Consider the following 20,047-nt stretch of genomic DNA (forward strand, 5'->3'; position numbering starts at 1 on the left):
TGTAAAGTGCTTAGCACATAATAAACTCTCAATGTCAACTCTTACTCCTGTTATTATTATTAAATGATGTATTTCATTGTCAGCTTTTGCCAGAAGTACCATCAAGAAGCCACTAAACATGCATTTCAATTACTTTTTAGAATACATACAGCCCTCAGTTGATGACCACTGTTTTCCAGTATGGATGCAGGATTTTGCACTAAATTTGTTTAACGTCTCTGGGTGTGATCAAGGAACAATCCATGTGGGCTGACAACTGCTGTGAGGATTGCTAGAACCAAACATAAATCATCAAATCATAGAATTGTTTTGCCTGAAAAGAACCTTCGAGCTATTTTATGCAAGCTCTCCCTGACATCACTGTTGTACGGACTTAGAGAACTTGGAGGTGTTGAGTGACTTGACATGTTCTCCCAGGTGGAACTTCAACCTTGGCCTCCTGACTCTGACCAGACTATCTGCTCTACTCCACTGTGGGACAGTCTAGATACAGAGGCTGCTGCAAATCTAACATCTGATTGAAGAGTGGCCCACTGATGAGAGAGCTGGCCCAGAATCTGTCTGCGACAGCCTTGCAAGTCATCTCTGGTAACACCCAGACCATACTCAAGTCTTGAGAAAGACACTGCATTTCAATGGAACATTTAGTGTTGGAAACTGAACACTTCTTTCCTGAGAAGAAACGGTCTCGGAGCCAATTTTTAGACAAAGTAAAAATATATTAAAAGATTAAGTACAAAAGATCATTGAAATAATAGCTAAAATATTGTTCAATATATCCCAGTGGAATATGAAAAATACATGCCAGGTGACCTGTAGCCTGAGGCAGAGATTCAAGTTAGAGAAGGTGAGAGCAAGCGATGCTCAGAGACAACCCGCAGTAAGACCACCTGGAAGGCTTGTTAAACCACAGAGGGCTGGCTGGGCTCCACCACCTCTTTGCGAACCATTAGGTTGGAGTGAAATGGAACCAACACGAGGTTGTGGAATAAGAAGAAAAAGGAGGAGGCAGGGAGGAGAGCAGCCTATTAGGTGTAGCTGATGGAGCAGACCTTTGTGGGTCAGGGCGTGGTCAAGGTGACACATACTCTCCAGGAGTAAGATCCAGGAAGGAGAGCACCCTCCCCGGGGAATCAGGAACCCGTGAGTCAAAGGCTCCCATCTTGCAAAAACCCTGCGAGGCTGACGAACGAACTAACTCTCCAGCCAGACTTATAATGTAACTTTCAGAGCCCCTTCTTCTTTAAATGGATCTCTCTACCTGCTCACTGATGTGCACCCTCTTAGAGCAGGATCACAGCCTTCTATCCAATGAAAAGTCATAAAAGTATTTTTTTTAAAGACAGGTCGTGCCTGAAGAACGGATTACAAGCACACTTGTATTAAATGTATCAGTTAAGCAGCAACTTTAAAGGATGATATTAAATCTGTTCCCATGGTGATTAAGAGGAAATTTAAAGTAGGAAGGTACATAATTCCAAGGGAAGACGAGAAAAAGGCTGGTCCCGCTCGTGAGAAAGGATGCCCAAAGCGGAAGCTGGGCTCAGAATGCGGACTTCCCCATGTCCGAGTGTGGGTGGACCGAAAGCAGCCAGGTAGGTATCCTGTGGTCTCCGGGAGGAATCAGGCCACCTAAGCTGTAGTTGTGTGCAGTTTCTGTCTACGTATGGTGGCCCAGGGGAGGGCTCTCGTCCAATTAGGACCTGAGTTTCCTAAACTGGAAAATGAGGAAGCTGACAAGATTTATCTCTAAAATCTCTTTCAACTCTAACTTCTTTATTTTTATGGACACCCTAAAGAGCCTCCAGGGTAAACCCTCACTCACAGATCAAAACAAGACGGGCTGTTTGGAGCACATTTTGTACTGAAAGATCTGCCACAAACCACAAGGCCAGGGAGCACAAAACAGCAAATTTTATTTCCTTTGGGCTTCCAAACAAGGACGTATCAAAGAGGATCTTGTGCCAAGCAAGCATGCTGCATAAACACCATCTAGGGTTACAATCGTCTATTTTCAGCTCATAGGACAGATGCCGAAGCTGCCAAAATGCCAGAGCTTTGAGTGTGCAGGTCTATAACATGAGGATAGACAAAGTATCTCCGGATTTAAAAACATTTCAAGAGCCCTCAAAAGTGTTGTCAGGGACACCTGCAGCTATAGTGAAGGCTGCTTCCAGCTAAGTGGGTTTGTAAAAGATGTCTCGACTGATAAACATTTATTGAGCCCCAACTGCATACCAGGCATAACTTAAACAACTGCTCATGGTGAACTAATTTCTGATGTTCAAAGACAGAAACGGGTATTGTTTCTTCAAAAGGACAATGTATTCTATGCATATAGTACTCACATATACACCAATCAAAGTCTCCATAATATATTAAAACGGAATCTACCCATCATTATTTTCCTCTTCTTCTATTTCTTGTTTTAGCCAAGTACATCGCCATTTCTGCCTCTGTCCCAAAATGTATGCTATTTCTTTCCTAGCACATGCTCCCTGTTTTTTCCTGCCTATTCATTAAAGTCTAGCTTACCTCAACCTTCATCCACTGTGACTTCTCTCATCCAACCAGATATGATCTAGTTTTCCTGACTCCTGTATGATATATCTTCTATAGCACCCATGTTTACCATATATTCTTTTGTATTACTTTACTCTTATTTGCATTAATTCTCTCTCTTGAACTATACTACAAATCACACGAGTAAAGAACTCTCTCTTTCCTCTTTTGCAATTCCCAAAGTGTCTGAGACAGAGCTAATGGTAAGTGATACTCAGTATAAAGGTCTGGGTTTTCACTTTTATTTTCAGCTGGACAGAAAACTCAAGCATAGTACAGAATGCAGAACTTGAGTCTCTAGTCTCGAACCCTTGGGTGGCCGCATGCTCACCTATCCAGGCTGCACACACTGGGCAGCACTTCCAAGTGTTGCTCTCTTTGCCTTTCTATTAATATGGAGTATCGGAACCACCCGTGTGTGCGTTTGGTTCCTCTGGATAAGAAGTGTTAAATAATTCTTCCTTCAGGAAGAGCCCATGCTATTCTTCACAGAATGTGCATTTGGCAGGAGTCTGAGTTTCAGCTCAAGCTCTGTCTGCTATCAGGATCCAGGCAGGTGGCAGCTGGATGGAGCCCTACGGGCATCCACTGACTGCTTTGCAAAGGAGCCAGACCATGGGAAGAAAATTTGGAGAAGGCCACAGTATCTGGCAGCATCAAGGATAAGGAGCCAAATCTAAAAGTGCTGTGTTCATTCAAGTTCTGTGAAGCTATGGGCCAAAGGGAGCTCTGCTGTGGGGAAAAGGTGACAAAGCTACAGGGAGCACCCTAAGGACAGGCATGACCATCCCTGGCATTCACTGCCAGAGCCTAGCACCATCCCCCAACTCAACATACACAAAACATGGAAGACACGAATCAGTAATCACTTCAGTGCTTCCATCTTCCCCCGCTTCCCTACTCTACTTCCACCCCAAAACACACGTTCTCTCTCATCATCATCGTTCCCTACTAAACTCGTTCCTCTTCCAAATATCTGATTTCTGGGAATGATTCCCCGAATATTCCAGACACCCAGGCAACATTCTCAGCCACCTTGAACTAAGAACTCCGTAAGGACAGAAATTAGAACTTAGTTCTTTTTTGCATTCCCAACACTCTGCCTAGTGCTGACAGCAGCTCAGAAAATGTTTCTTGGACTCAAATTTCTTGAAGCTGTCATCCAGTTCTGTCGTCGACACCTTGGAAACTTCCCTTGAACTCCTTCATTCTGTGACCACTCTTCCAGGCCAGAGTCTCCTCATTTAGTCTCTGGATCTCCACTCTTCAAATCCATACCTGCTGCCCAACTTGCCTCTCCTAAGTAAGGACATACAGAGGCAAGGCATACAACCATTCTGATATGCAACAGGCTCTGAGTCTTCTGAGCAGTAATTAAAGCTGTGTGTGAGCATCCCTCATTCTGCCTCTCCTCCCCCTTATCAACCTTGTTGACCCTCGTTCCCAACTCCAGGCTCCTGCTTCGGTTCAAGCAGACGCACATGCAATGTCTAACCCATCTCTGTGCCTTTGCCAATGGTAGTCCCACTGCCAGGAATTCCGTCCTTCTTCCCTTAACGTCTATAAAGCCTATTCGTCTTTCCTCATGTCCCACCTCACCATGAAGCCACCTCCTTCTTTTCTAGGTCACAAAGATTTCTGCTTTCTAAAACTGTTGCTTCCATTATCCAGAGTTCTTCGCAATATTTTGTTCAGTTGTCTTCCATTTCTCTACCAGAAGTCATTTTCCTGAGGGCAGGAATCATGCTGTTTATCTCTTAACATCTTGTTTAATACAAACAAAAGCTAGCCCCATAGGCTCTCTACAAATATTTTCAGGCCGAGTAACTAAAAAGAAAATATCATGAGCAGGCATATGTATAAGAAAATTATTCTGAGTGGAAAAGATGAAAAAAAAAATACATCCAGGTTTCCTTGAAAATTGCTTAAGAAATCTGTGCTCTCTATATACCTACAAGTATATAATCTTAACTAATCTATAATAAAATGTTAATTGCACTTAAGAAAAGTTCACATACACTGCCTTCAATCTTGTTCAAAGCCATCTATTAATTGCAAGGCACTGTGACAGACCTTATGTTTTGTTTGTTGCCATGTGAAAAAGACAGTTCTGTTGCTAAAACATCATAGACCCTTGGATTCAAAAGTCAAACAGAGAAACATGCTTTTGATGTTGTTATCATGACCAGTAGGAGCCGTGGTGGGAGGAAGAATGGCCTTCATTCACTCGGCTGCTTATACAAGGGCTATTTACCATTTTGATAGGCCTTTCGTCAGTGCCAAGTGCTTCACAATATCACTTTTATTATTCACTCACCACAAGCGCCATGTGATGTGCAAGGATATCACTGTCTCCGTCAAACAGTGTGAATGCTTTCATGAGACACAGAGAAATTATGTGAAGGGCTTCCCATCCCCTGTCCCTCCCCCCCCCCGACCGACCGCCACCCAAGATAAAGAGTGAGAGTCAGAGCTTAAACTCAAAGCTCTGGTGTCCTGCTTGGGGCCCTGGGAAAATCGACGGTCTTCTATCAGGAAAGCTGAGAAACATTTGTCACCTGCTCATCACTGTAGGCTAACACTCTGGCAATACTGAAAGTCAACTCGATCTGACAAATAAATACTGGTTGGGTGCCTGGGAATGCTAGAGACTGTGCTAGGCACAGGACACACAGCAGTGACTCTGACACATCTGGCCTTCCTCCTGGGGCCCACAGTCCAGAAGGCGGCTTAAAAAGGGGGACCTAAGACCATCCTTTGGGGCATAGCTAGAAAATATCAGAATGTCTATATTTATTTTATCTCACTTTTAAAAGAATTTTTCAATTTGCTCTTGTGTATATTTATGATATACATAACACATCGGAACAAAAGTACATGTGTACAAATTAACATGTTTACCATGTGGGGACATCTATGCTCAAAATATGTTTACAGACAGGGATGGGCAAGCAGAAATATCTGAACACCAATGAACTGAAGGGCTATTTGGACTTCCCTGAACATGCCATGATGTTTCATATTTTCTCTGCCTCAAATACACCTCCCTTCCCCCACTGTACACCGAGGACACGCTTTCAAAACCCAGCTCGGCTGTCACCTGCTCAAGGAAGTCTTCATCCTCCTCCTCCCCCAGGCAGTCTGTCGGCTCCATCGGTGCTGCCACTGCACCTTGTACATCCTTCTACGGCAGAGGCCACCGTGCTGCGTTGTAATTGTCCACATTTCTATCTCTGGCACTGAGCTGGCTGGAATCGCCAGCTGTGAGCAACTTTAGGGCAGGGCTCCTATGGTTTGCCTGTTGCTATAAAGGGCTAGTCTCGGTGTCTGGAATGGAAGAGACTCTCACAATTTATGTGAGACGTTTACTTGTGATTTGTTTCTTTCTAATTGCAATTGACTTGAAGAAGGCAGAAGTTTCTCATGGGCAATCAGAGTGCATCTCACTTACTCCTTTCTTTCCTTATGGAGGGGCAGAGGGTCTTTGGGGGTGGGGGAGGGTGTTCATGCTCAAGGTATTAGAGTATAACCCCCTGACCCCCAGTTAAGTAGAAAACGTAGAGCTGGGATATGAGAAAACTGTACATTTTAAGTTTTACCAATGAGGGCTGGCCAGTTTCTTTTTTTTTCAACCTTAGTTTCAAACTTCATTCCCAGGCTTCTTCAGCTTAATTAGCTGCAAAAAAATGACTTGTATATAAGCAAAAGAGTTGCAGTGTCCAAGGAGCTTTGGCTTATAAATATTAGAGATTGAGTTTTATGAGACCCATGAAAATACAATTTTCAAAGACAGTCATAATATAAAATAGCAGCTCCCAGTAACTTTTTCAAGTTTCATCTTCAGAAGTTCACTTAATTCCGTTTGCTTCATTCTTGGAAATCTCATCAAACTTCTCCACAAGATCTAGAACTTCGTCATCCATCCTCCTCCTCATCGGTAGCAAGTGGCGCTTTTCCATCCACAGACTGTTTGGGCAGAGCCAGTATCCTCACACTAGTCAGCCTGCCTGCACCAAGCTGGTTTAAGATGCTGGGTGGCCTTCTGTCAGCTGCTTTGTCTCAGTATGGCCTGTGACAAAGTGTCACGGTGAGAGTGTTCGCTGCCAGAGATGCCTGAACTTGAGGGCTGCAAAAGCAGATCACTGTTCTTGGTTTGTGGAGAACTGAAGTTTTTTTTATCATCAGCTGTAGCTGTTCTGGGAACCACTTCCTTTCTGTGCACCCAGCAAGGTGCACCAGTGCTTGCAGTTTGGTGAGTTTCTTCTGGTTCGTGATACTTTCTTTCATCTTGTTGGAAAGGAAAAAGGGCCGCGTGGGGGACTAGGGGTTGGGCTCAGGGGTCTTGGGAAGACCAGCTGAGAATAAGCGCATGCGCGTGGGGATGCAAGATGGCAGCTCGCGGGCTGGCCAGTTTCAATCTTGCATTAAAGATGGAAACCAAGCACTGCTAAGTCTGGGAAGAAGTAATCAGAAATGCAGACACATGCTGTGTTCGTGTGGAATGGTCTTGAGAAGAAGCCCAGGGGGCTGAGAGCAGTCGCTCAGGACTGAGTTACGAACCTCTTCTCCTATCTCAGTTCTCCATACACCAGCCACCTTGGTCTCCAGAAAATGAAATCATCTTATTCCCTTACAAATATTTTCAGAGTCGGATGAGGAAGTGGGGAGTAAGGAGTAACCAAGACTGTCAGTTCCATTCTTGCTCTGGCACAAAGTCAAATGGCCAAGCAAGAGTCATTTAAAAGGGCTGGATTAGATTACCACAAGGTCCCTCCAGCCTGAAGTTCAACAACTTGATTACGTTGATGACATGGGAGGATCAACCCATTAGGAAGACCTCCACTAAGCCGTAACTTCGAGAAACTACTTTTGTTTTCTGGACCTCCCCGGGTCAATAAATATGAACTGAATACCTAGTACTGTGTATCAGGCACTGTGCCAGGCAGAGGGCACACAGTAGCAAACTAGAAAAGGTGACCACACTCACAGATTATGCAGTTTAGTAAAATTCACTTTCCTTGTCTGCAACATGTAAAGGTGCTTTCTTATCAAAAAGCCCTGAAATGGGATGATTCCGTATGAACTCCAAACTGGCATGGCCCTCGATATTTCCTCTCCAATTTCATATATTTTTTAAAAATTCTATTTGAACACATCAGAACTATAGAACTTAATTTTAGCTGTAAAATAATCCCTCATTCAATTTAAGGGATGTACATTTGAAGATTTCAAATGTATTTCGTTACCTTAGCTCTTCTCACTGAAAGCTACTGAGTGTGGGATTCGGAATTAAAATTCCTCAATCTGAGCTCTGCCTCCATCACCTAGTAACCATGTGTCCTTGGCCAAGCCACTTACTCTCTCCCTGAGCTGCATTATTTTGCCATTTAGCAAATTTTTATTCCTTGTTGACTACATACCCATCATGTGCTGAATACTGGGGACATAACAATGAATAAGAGTATGACAGAACTTCAGGAAAGTACTTCAACCCTAAATTGGGAATCAAAATAATCACTCGGATTCCTCTTAGCTCACAGGCTAAGGATTAATATAATGTAAAGGATCAATATAATGTAAAGCATCAATAGAATGATCCATAGAAAACCTCTTTCTAAAACATAAGGTGCTGTTTAAATGTTAGTAATTTGTATCGCAAATACTGATCACAAAACTAAGGTAAAGGAAAGGAAAAATTGTTATACAAATGGAATTTCCTTATGTATTCATCTCACCCAGCAAGTGTTCTATGATTTTACAGACCAAAGGCTCACCGTATGACCTCCTCTCATTTTTTCTGATGGCATCTGAGCCATCAACTAATAGTTGCTCTGAATCCATGAAGGTGTAATTACATACCTTTCTAATAGCATCTGCGTAAGCTAAAAATATTAATATGTTTGTGTGTCATCTTACCTACAATTGCACAATCACCTCATAAGTGAGATTTTAATGTTTGTACCTAAATATTTAGCAATTGTAACAGCACACTGAAATGACAGAATAAAATGTAAAAACACAAAAGAATGTTAACTGGCTCATAGTAGAATTGCACAAGATCTAACAATGCAAACAACCAAATGAAATCAACTAAATAAAACACTTTCTGCTTCTTACTCCCAGTGTAAACTCCAAAGTATAGATAAGTCCAATTCCCAAGACTTCAGTTTTCCTATTTTTAAAAGAGGAAAGGGAAGAATGAAATTTCATTACTTGGAAACGAAAAGCTGTTTCACTTTCCAGAAGGGATCAATCAACGAGCATTTATTAATATTCTACCCTATTCCAAGAACAGTGGAGAAGCCAAGAGAGTTACAGAAATAGAATAACATAGAGCCATCAACATAACAAATGTGGTTAGAAGTCCAACATGTTTATGTGCAGGATCATAAGATGATTATGCCCTTTTTCTTTACACTTTGTTACAGGCAATAATTTTATATTAATAACCCTGACTCTGTGCTTTTAGAGGAAAAAAAAGTATAATAGGTATCTGCAATTTTTGTTACTTTTGTCACATATACCTCATTCCTGGTACTAATTTCTGTGACAATGATGGTTATAAGAAACAAAACTGGCTAATCTAAGCAAAAAAGGATTTCACTGAAAGAATGTAGAGACTCTTACAAATTTAAAGGTAGGCCAAAGAAGGAAGCTTAGAAAACAAGGGAACTGTGTACCTCTGAGAATAGGCTCAAGAGTCTCATTCAGGAAGCAAGAGGCTTGCTAGGAGGATTTAAAATTTATAGATAGGCAAGAAATTCCCTGAGACTTAAGAATGTCTTAGATGGTGATGACTGCAAGATCTCAAAACAGGCTAGCAAGTTTCTTTGAGCTATATAGTGATGATACAGGGGATACAAATTGTGGTTGTATCATAACAGATTTATTGGTTTTTTAAAAAAAAGTCTTACAAAGCAAAAGCATTTCCAATTGCCAATGACAGAAGACTTGTCTCTGAAAGCACTTTACTGAACTGAGATTCTTGACTCACAATTTAAATATATACAGATTCTTACACACATTTAAAGCATTAACTTCTATAAGCCTATGTAAAGTGTCAAATGAATGCATGCAGCCTTCTTAGTCTATCTGATAGATGACTTTTCCCGTTTAAAAAAAAAAAAGATATGGAAATGAATGAAAAGTATAGGTAATTCCTTCTTAAGGCTTCATTCAGTGCCTAGGTTAGGTCCTGAGACCAAGACCAAGAATTAACAGAGGTAGTTAAAGTGCAAACCAGCTATGTAATAACAGATTTCTGGTGTAATTTCTTGTCTAGGGACATAAAGAAGCCTGAAAATATAAACACAAGCAAGCAGCTGCTCAACGTGTAATGAAATGAAGAAAGTATTATATCACAGGACAAGGAAAAATGAAAGAATATGACTTTATCCTTACGACACTATTTTGAAATCCATAATGGTTGACAGAGACTTAGGTGAAGAAATGGAAGAAATGGAAGAAATGGAAGAAAATACACTTGATCTTAACCAAAAGACCGAGAAGCAATAAAAAAATGAGAGAAAATAAAGTCAGCATTTCATATTTGGTTAGAACAACAACATATGGTCTTGATGTAGGTTTTACCAAAAGGAATATGGGCTTTTGGCAGCGTATGCAAAGAACATGCATTTGTCCATAGCTGGTATATACATTATTAATGTGATCTTCTGTATCAGTGCAACAGGTATACAACATCCCTGATAAGGGAAAATAATTCGAAAATAAACAGTTTAGTATTCTATACGGCTAATTATTTAAGTCAAATCTTTATCGTTGGTCAGAATGATCAGAATGTTTCTAAGCTTGGTTTCCATTTAAAATGTCATTTAAATGGAAATAATAATCAACATCAAATCTTTTCAAAATTAATGTAAAAAATTGCCAAATATTCATCTCTTGTCTAGAAGAATGTCGTCACCTTCCAGGTGTTCCTTAATATAGCCATGTGCGACTCCCCTCACCCTCTTTTAGATGTACACCAAGGGTTGACAAACTTTTCCTATCAAGGACTAGATAATAAGTATTTTTGATTTTGTAGGCCATACAGTCTTGGTTGCAACTACTTAACTCTGCTATTGTAGCATTAAAACAGACAGACGATATGTAAATGAATGGGCATGGCTGTGTTCCAATAAAATTTTATTTACAAAAACAGGCTGTGGTTCCGAAATGGCCCACTGGCCATAGTCTTGCCTATTCCCAACATACATGAATGATTTTCATGTCATTTAAAAACTCAACTCTTATTTCAACATCATAAGTAAATGTGTACATTCTCATTTCATAATTGAAGAAAAAGTGCTTCCAGGATGTTAACTCTGAGCCATGTTGATCTAATTACTAATATCAATAGCAATAAAAACTGACAATGAGTGTTCTCTACACGCTAGGCCTTATTCCAAGAACTTTACATGCATGTAACCTCAAATGCTCATTTATTCTTCCCATTTTATTTAAAAAAAACACACATACAACTTTAAATTGATTTGGTCAACAGAGTGCTCAGTTAGAGCCCGTGGATCTAATGAGAGAGCCCATTTATTCAAGAATCTGTGCTAAGATCAGATTCCTTTAAATACTCCTTATCTTTACTTCTACTAAAGCAATTTTTTTCTATCAAGATACTTGAAAATTCTCGCACCATGCCCCAATATCCTCTGATATCTTAACAAATCTTTATATGTATTCTATCTTGAATCCAAGATTCCTCGACCCTTTGAATTCTGCATTCTTTCAATCCTAAAATCAACACCTAAACTATAGAACCTATTTTCCACCAAATCTCAAGGTCTAGCCTAAAAAATTCAGTTATAATCATAAAATTATTCCATTCCTACAAAAGAAGCAAGAGGGACTTGGACTGCATATCCAGTGCTTATTTTGCTATTTCAACTTACACTCCTTGAGAACAATGAGTCAAATATTTCAAATATTACAGTTTATAGTAAGAATCTACAGTTAACTAAGTAAAAATTTACTCTAGCTCTAAATAGAAATTGAGCAATATCTTGAAAAGCTTTAATCTACAATGAACCAAATAATATTTGGAACTTTTTAAAATGTTTCTTGCATGAGATTATACTGACTGATCTATTCCTTCTGTGTAAAACATAAGTCTGGGGATATGCATTTTCTCAGAGTTCCATGTCACTGGGAAGCAGTAATAAGTTTCCTTCTAGAGCCTTAGATATGATTAGATGGACTCACATTCCAGAAATTCATAATAGTTTTAGTTAATGAAAGTCTGAGGTGAAGAGTATTTACTATTATCTTCAAGTAAAACACACGAAAGTTAATCTGACACATTTCATGCATATATATATTCATCAGTATGCTTCTTAGTAATTAGTCATGTGGAGTAGTATAAATAGCTAATTATTCACACAACTGACAAGTTTTTGTAGCCTTTAAATATTTTTAGCTAATTTTTAAATATATTAATGTTGCTATTCATCATTTTCATGTATGCAGTTGATATAATTATTATGTTAGAAAGTTTAATTTTTGTTCAACACAGACACAAACATTCAGAGACAAATCAAATTTCAAAGGTCTAGGCTCCACATCAGCAGTCTGCCGCTGATCTCAGGCTCCCATTACTTAGGGCTGAGCCTCGCTGTGTCCTCAACCTATTAACTTGCAAGAACATGGCTTTTGATGGGACACTGTGGAGCTGCAAAGCCCAGCCCTTCCATTTGGCTGACCCAGGCAAGTTTCCTAACCTCTCTAAGCCTTTGTGTCCCCATCTCTAAAATGAGACTAATGATATCTACTTGAGTATTCAATGATATAATTCATGTAAAATGCTTATCATACTACTTGGCATTCTGGTAATAATATTGGTTATTATCCATAGTATCAAATAGTTCCAATAAATATTAATTATTATTATGTTATTATTTATTGAGAAGGCTAAAAGAAAATCAGAGTAACACCAAACCAATGGCTACCACAATAAGTAGCATAGTAGTAAGAATTACAGTCTACTGCCAAGGAACGATTTATCTATCTTGGCAGAAGGAAAACAGAAGGAAGCTCAGTGTTAAGCAATTAAAAACAAAGTCAGGGGTTAAAAGATGAAACCTAGTTTAATCTTTGAATTAAACACCTTCATTTATAAAATAAGGTAGAATTTAAAGTCCTAGTTTCAAAATTTCAGAGTAACTCAAAATGCACTTGTAGCATTGAAAGACGTAATGCCTCTTCCTGGATTTTAGGCAGGGAAGCTCCAGACTTGAAAATGAATAAGGTGCCACATCTCACCTTGGAGAGTGTACAGACCCGCCAACCATCGAGGGACACGCAGGATTTGTGGATATGACCTCAGAGGCCTAGCTTGATTTGCCAGCCAGTGAGCTGGCCGGGACTGGGAGCCTGGCCTTTCCCCAGCAGGAGGGGCTGTACCCTGCTGTACCCAAACCTAGCATCATCCAATATTGGTGGCCTCCTTTCACCAGCAGGAGGGGTCGCAACTTTAAACAAGCCCTCAAGGTCTCCAGGTGCTGCAAAGCTGGCATTTCCCAGCCCAGTCTCTTTGGCACCTGAGTTCACATTATATATAACCCAGAAATGAGGCCATCCTCATATTGCAGTGTAGGAAGGTCAAGTAACAGGGGGACAGGATCTGGTAGCTTCAGGCTCACGCCTAATTCTTCGTAGGATAATAAAAGGATGGAGGACCGTGTATCCTTGCTGACCTTTTGTATTTAGGAGTCCCCAGTAAAGGTGTTCCTCAAGCCATACCATAAACCATGTTATTCCATTACTATGTAAGGGGAAAAAAGTGGGTAAGGACTATAAAGGCCTTGATGGAAGTCTGTGCAAAGTAGTGGAAGGCTCAGAGTGGGAGGGATGGAGGGGCGCCCATTCTTTTAAGTCACTAGAATAAGTTTGGCAATGAGAGCTGGATTTCTCTTTTAGAAGGTGTCACCTTTTGCTTACACCTCCCATTCATAAAAGTCTGAGGGGCAATAGGCCTGCAATTGCCTCCTCCAGGCCTGCAATCCCTCCTCCAGGAGAATTACCAAACCTAGATGCACGGGATCTTGGTAAAGAAAACATCTGCTCTATGAGAATCGGATACCTCACTTTAACAATCCTTCTGCCATGGGAGGCATTTCAGGTCACATACATAAGATCAGGTTCTCAAGGCCTTAGGGTGTAACACTGAAAAAGGCCTGAAAAATACTTAAAAATTCTAATAAATGCAATTTTAAGTGGCTAAATTCCTCAATTTAACCTTTGAACAAATCTCTGAATAGACTACTGCATAGTTTTAAATACATGTTTTCTTTGTCACACATTGTACAATAATCTCTGGGAAGGCCCATTTCCTAGAATTCCCAAAGGTAATTAAGTGACTGTTCCTATGCTCCATCAAGGATAGCTTTTTTTAACTACAAAGTAAAACGTATGGTCATATTTTATAAGTGAGTGTCCTTTTAAGGACTGCTAGGCTAAATTTCATTATAAAATTTCCTTTCATATATGTAACCAATAAGGATTGCAGCCATTGCCCCAAATGTATATTAGATTGAGTTCTGGCCACTAGAAAAGTTCTCTGGCAGAGGCTAGAAGGTCAGCTGAGGATTAGTAGGGTAGAAACATCATGAAAGAACTGAAAATGTCCAGATAATCCCCAAATTCTCAGTTTTCAAACTCCTCCCTGAATAAACATTCTTCCAGAACTGCTGACAAATGGCCAAACCAACTTCCTCTCTCTCTCTTTGTATTCCCCTTTGGGAAGTGAAATTATCTAGTGGCAAAATAGTCAGCCAAAGTGGAGCTAACAAACAGGAAGACAATCGAAGAGATTCTCTCTGGTTAAATAAGCATGTAAATAATGAAATAGTTCTGTCCGAAATGACCCAACAAATCCTGGTGTATTGGAATCCTGGTTTCTAAGGAATTCCTGGTCCTCACCACTACACCTGCGCCGGAGAAACCTGATTGTAAATTATAATAAGGTCCTTAGGAATCAGACTCTGCTATTCTTGGCTTACAGCCCTCATTAGTGCGAACTCAGCCGAATGGCGAACACGTAGACAAAAGTACTGGCTCCAAGCCCAGCTTCTTAAATTTCATGGATGCTTCTCAATGGGTTTCACTGGAGCTTCTCTCTTTCGTAGTCAACACAGGCATAAGAAAAATCACACTTGTCATTATCACGGTTTCTTGTCAGCACTTGGGCACAAACGGTGTGCTGTATTTGTACACACGCCCTCAATTCTGAAGAATAAAAGGCTAAACTCATGAAGTATTATCCAAGAATAAAACCATTTTCATTTAGATTTATTCCTATTAGTTATCTTTATGGTAAGATGCAGTACAAAATCGATGCCAAAATCACTATTGTAAAGTCAACACAATGGTTCACTGAGATATAAGCTTAGATCTTATTTACAGTGGAGAAAAACCTGTCTTCTTGATAATCAAAAGTAGGTCCCATTTCCAATTTATGCAGAAGAGAGGGAGAAAGTTGATAAAATATATTGAAACATGTGACCTGAAAGACTTTTCTTAATTGTGTCACGTATATAAGGGACGTTTTGCAATTTTCCCAGATAGACTGCATCTTAATTATCTCTAAAGCAGCTTCGCTTAAACGAAGAGATAACTTTTTACTTTAGCTTTAGCTGAGACTATCTCTGGATGGAGGTGTTCCTTGGAAAGACATCAAAACCCAAGTGATACAAAAAGCATTCTTTGCAATTAGAATCTGAACCACTTACCATTTTAGTTGAAGAGTTCTATTTTATTTCTATTACTGAGCAAATCCCGAAAACTAGGGGCATAAAATCAGAGGGCGATGAGGGGTGGGAGGTGAAGGAAGAAGCATGTAGATGCTGATCATCATGGTAGGGAAGTTTACGGTAAATGATATTGAAAGCAACAGAGCCCAAGATGGATGCCAATGTCTCCTAACCTTTCCCAAGTTGCGTCTTTTCTGTGGGTACGTACTTCTTCTCAGTATAAGCTCCCCTCCCACCCAACTTTAAGTTATTTCTCTTAAACTGTTGCCTTCATCACATCACACACTGCTCAAAAAACTTTCACTCGTTCCTCTTCATTGAGCCTGAACTACCTTTTGTGGAGGACATTGTACTTATCTCCCCAACACTGAGTGAACTTTTCTCCATAAGGTTCATCTCCATATAGCAGCTATGATCCCACCTCTATCTACAAAAGGTCCTGATTGACCTAAGGTAGTCAGAGTAATGCCATCCTCCTCGCCACAACATTGCAGGTAGGTAACCCTAAGAGAACCAGTGAAGAACCTTACTCTGCTTTAACGTCTTGTGAGTCTGTGAGTTAAAATGATACAGCAACATCAAGGCTCAAGACTTTTGTTGATAGTTGATGGCAGCCAGCACTCTCTTTTCAGTCTCGATTGGTGCTGGTGACTATGAAATCACGCAAAAAATAAATAAAACAAACAAACAAACAAACAAACAACTGGTGCTGGTGACTATGAAATCACAAAAAAAATAAAATTAAATAATTAAATAAATAAATAAATAGCCTTTGTAAAGGAAAAGCTAATGCACAAAGGATAGAATCAAGGCAATTTGAGGGAAATAGACCTGGTCCTGATCGAACCTCACATGAAGTCCACCTGTCTCTGAAAAGTAATGTTACATAAGCCAAGAAACTCCCTTCATTGTTGAAACCACTCTATACGTTGTCTATTATATATTGCCTCTATATTACTTGAATGCATATGCTTTTTCCCCTCTACCCTGCTTAGACTGTGACTTAAAGGCAAGAGGATATTTGACAGAGTTACTTCCACAGTTGTAGGCACCTAGTAGGAACCCTGAGAGGCCTGGATTCAAAACCAACCTACCATACTTACCGCTTACATAATCTTGGTCAAATTGCTCATAGCTTAGTTTCTTCCATTATCAGGATTCAATGAAATAATATACATGTAAATGCACAGAAGAGGACCTGACACTTCACTATTATCATCTTATTACTGAATTGTCCAACTATCTCTCTCTTTACAACCCACACATAAAAATATACACTTGATCACCCTCCTCTGCAATGACTGTCATCTTGAACATTTTTGTCCCCAATGTCTCTACAAGTTATGAAAAGATCTTTGTGCCATACCACAAGCTTACTAGGGGAGAGTAGCACATTCAAGGGAACGCATAACAGGAAGTCCCACTTCTGGCCAAGTTTCTCACAGCGTAGGTGTTTATCACCTCATGGATTCACAACACTTACCCTAGGTATATGGCTTATGTCCCTCTTTTGTCATTGAGCCCTCCTGCCCTGTAGGAGTTTATGAGGCAGTTATCATCCCTTATGCTAGAAGCACGGCTTCCTTTTCTGAGTGTCCTTTGCCATAAATGCCTCATAGTATCTTCAACACTTCCCCATCTTTAGATTGTCAATAATTTCTTTTCAGTGTCTCTCATTTTTTATATTTATAGAATTATATATTTTTATATTTATAGAATTATATAGAATTATGAACATTTGAATTTATTGAATTATATTTGTGTATTTTTATAGATTTTAAAATAAATTTATTTTATAAGGATATACAAGACGCGAGAGTCATATACTATAAAATATCTGTCCTTCCCCACCCAGGCATCCTTGTAGCTCTCACTCTTCTGACGTACCTACCCCTAGACGAAATTAATTTTCCCTTAGGACAAATACAAATGAACAAGCAAAGGACTCTTGCCTTTTGCAAGCCCAGAAATGTTATCTTAGGATATCTATTCTTTTTATTATTTTAGATATGGTTTGCCTTACAGTTTGGAAATCTTGAACCTTGAAAGTGAATGTAAAGTCTCTGATACACAAAGTGTGGCCTTGAAACTCTGAGAGATACAAGTGATCTCAGAGGATGGTGTGGGGGATGATGGTCCCCAGCACCTAATCCAATGTCTGGCATCTAGATGGGGTCCAGGGTGTGTCTGCAGAACCAGTGATGAGGCATTGAGAGGGATCCCGCATAGAATACGGCAAGATGGCAGCCTTTCGGGCCACTGTCGAGCCAGCTTTTTGGCTTCGAAACGTAAAATCCAACCTTTTCTTTAGCTTTGCAACACTTTTGCTGAGTTCTAGAAAGGAAAAGGAGGCAAGGGCTGGATATGTGACAATTCTAACAGCAGGGTATCATAACTCTAAGGATAGAGCACTATTTCAGAAGAAATATAATTACATACGCACACTGGATCATTTGGTTATTCTCTTTGGAAAAGTCATTTCTCTCTCGGAGATAGGAAAAAAATGTGATTTTTGTGTTCTTTTTCCAATAAAACACATAACATTTTAAAATAAATGCTATAGTGACTTTAAGACGAAAACTGTTAAAACACGTGACCATTTCTTTCCAGCTCTTAGTTTTTTTTCTTACTGATAAATGGAATGCCTGTCTTTAATATAATATGGTTATAGATCATGATTTTCTACTTTGTACACACACTTGTTAAGACCAGACAGGATATAGTTTGATCTCTTCAAGAGTAAAGAGTTTCTCTTATTTCATTTTGTATCTCTCACAGCAAGTAGTATAATGCCTGACATATAACAGACACTCAATAAATATGAGCTGGGCGAGTGAAAAAGGGCAGCACCCAGCTAAAATAAGGTTTGTTTAAATAAATTCCTATAAAATGAGCTGATGTCCAATGGTCTATAAAAAAAAAATCTAAGTATTTAAATCTCACAGTTTTGTGTTCTTGAATCATAGTTTTACATTTGCAGAGAAATAAAAGATTTGTATTTTAATTGAAAGATTTTCTAATATATTTTACTTCTTTTTCTCAAAAAGACCTATAATAGTGGCTCTTTTCCCTTTCTCTATGTAAAAAAAAATTATATGAGCGAGCAAAAAATTTCTGGAAATGGTAGAAATGAATGCATGGATTGTAGAATGACCCTTGAGAGACAGAGATAGAGACAGAGGTAGAGATAAAGTATGTGTGTGTTTGGGGGAGAGATGCCTGGTTCGCTTTTGTCATCCACTTCCCTAAACATAATCTTATTGGATTAAGAGCAGACACGTAACCTCAGCAGTCCAATAAGGGCGAATCTCAGGAATTGTGTTTGGAATCTTGAGTGGAAATGTTCCTTCTCTTCCCCTGGACAGTATTAAGTGCCATGTGAGGTCTGAAGTTCCTATCCCACCACATGCTTAAGGACAAAGCCAATCAAAGAAAGAGCTGAAACAGGCAGAAGCCACACAGTTACAGAGAATGAGTGAAGTTTCAAGGCACCACACCTCCTGGATTTTGAGTTATGCGGGTCAATAACACTGTTTTGGTTGATTTTCTGTTTTTCTGTTTCTTGAAGCCAAAGCATTCAATAATATCTGGGTAGGGGTTTTGGTTTCTTAGGTATATGTCTTAGTTAATATTCATCAAATGGTGCATTTTGTTAGACATGAGTTTTCTTTCTTAAAAAAAGAACCATAAACAAAGTCAATACAAGCTAGTAGTAGATTGCATATTGAAGGTTTAGAAGTATATTACTGTCTGTAACTTACTCCAAATGCCTAAAAAAAATAAGATGACTCGATGGCCAGATAGAAGAAGGGATATAAGGTTGGTTACGTACTTCAGCAAGCATGGTCAAATGTTAATTGTGAAATCTAAGTGGTGAACATGAGTGTTCACTGTAAAATTCTTTAAACTTTTCTGTATGTTTCAAATTTTTCATAATAAAATATTGGAAGGTAAAAACACTAGTTCGCTCTTGTTCCTTATATTTGGATAGCCTTAAATACTTTGTGATTACTTGTGGCTCATGTAAGCATGGCAGTGGGATTAGTGCTCTTTATCACAGCAGCCAAGGTGTATTCATCCTCTCTCATGATGACTGAGGTTTTATCTACTGTTATGTTTCGCTATCAGATTCTACAAACCAGTCATTAATAAAATGAACTCTAACAAATGTGAAGGAAAATACGTCATGGTTATGCATTACATCTTTGTCTCGAGACCTCATCTTTAAATTGCTTTTTGTTAGGAAGTACAATGGTATTTCTGCAAGCCCAAAAATTCATGTTATTCTGGACTCAATACATGTTCCTGAAAATAGCACACAAATCTTATAAGGAGAATTGCATTTTAAATAGCAAACTAGCAAACTAACCCAGGATCCTCAAAGAAATGTCTGCTAAATCCTTCTTTAATGTGGAAAAAAAAATTTTTTTCTTAATATATTTGCTTTATAAATGTGCACTTTCATATATTGGTTATATTAGACCAACACTCAATTACATCAACACTGCCCTTCCAAACCCTCCTCGATTTTTCTGTCAAGATGCCACTCATAGTATATTCCTCCAGAATGTCACAATTTGTTAGAAAATGGCCCAACTTCACAGATAATAAAAATGCAGCACCAACATAGGCATATTGAAAATAAGAAAGCATGAAATGAGACTTTCTTAATGAGAGAATGTCCATTTGTTTCTCACACCTTAAGTCAAGATGAGAGTAGCTACCGA

At 39.3% G+C, this 20,047-nt stretch overlaps 1 protein-coding gene and 1 pseudogene across 1 annotated transcript in view; both read right to left on the reverse strand.

Annotated features, from left to right (window-relative positions):
• The window catches only part of DEPTOR (DEP domain containing MTOR interacting protein), a 120,826-nt gene that overhangs the window by 93,155 nt on the left and 7,624 nt on the right, over positions 1-20,047 (reverse strand). The window lies entirely within an intron of this gene.
• On the reverse strand, positions 6,411-6,849 carry LOC112483571 (annotated as a pseudogene).

The sequence above is a fragment of the Pteropus alecto genome, unplaced genomic scaffold, assembly GCF_000325575.1.
Source record: "Pteropus alecto unplaced genomic scaffold, ASM32557v1 scaffold164, whole genome shotgun sequence".
Classification (NCBI taxonomy): Eukaryota; Metazoa; Chordata; class Mammalia; order Chiroptera; family Pteropodidae; genus Pteropus; species Pteropus alecto.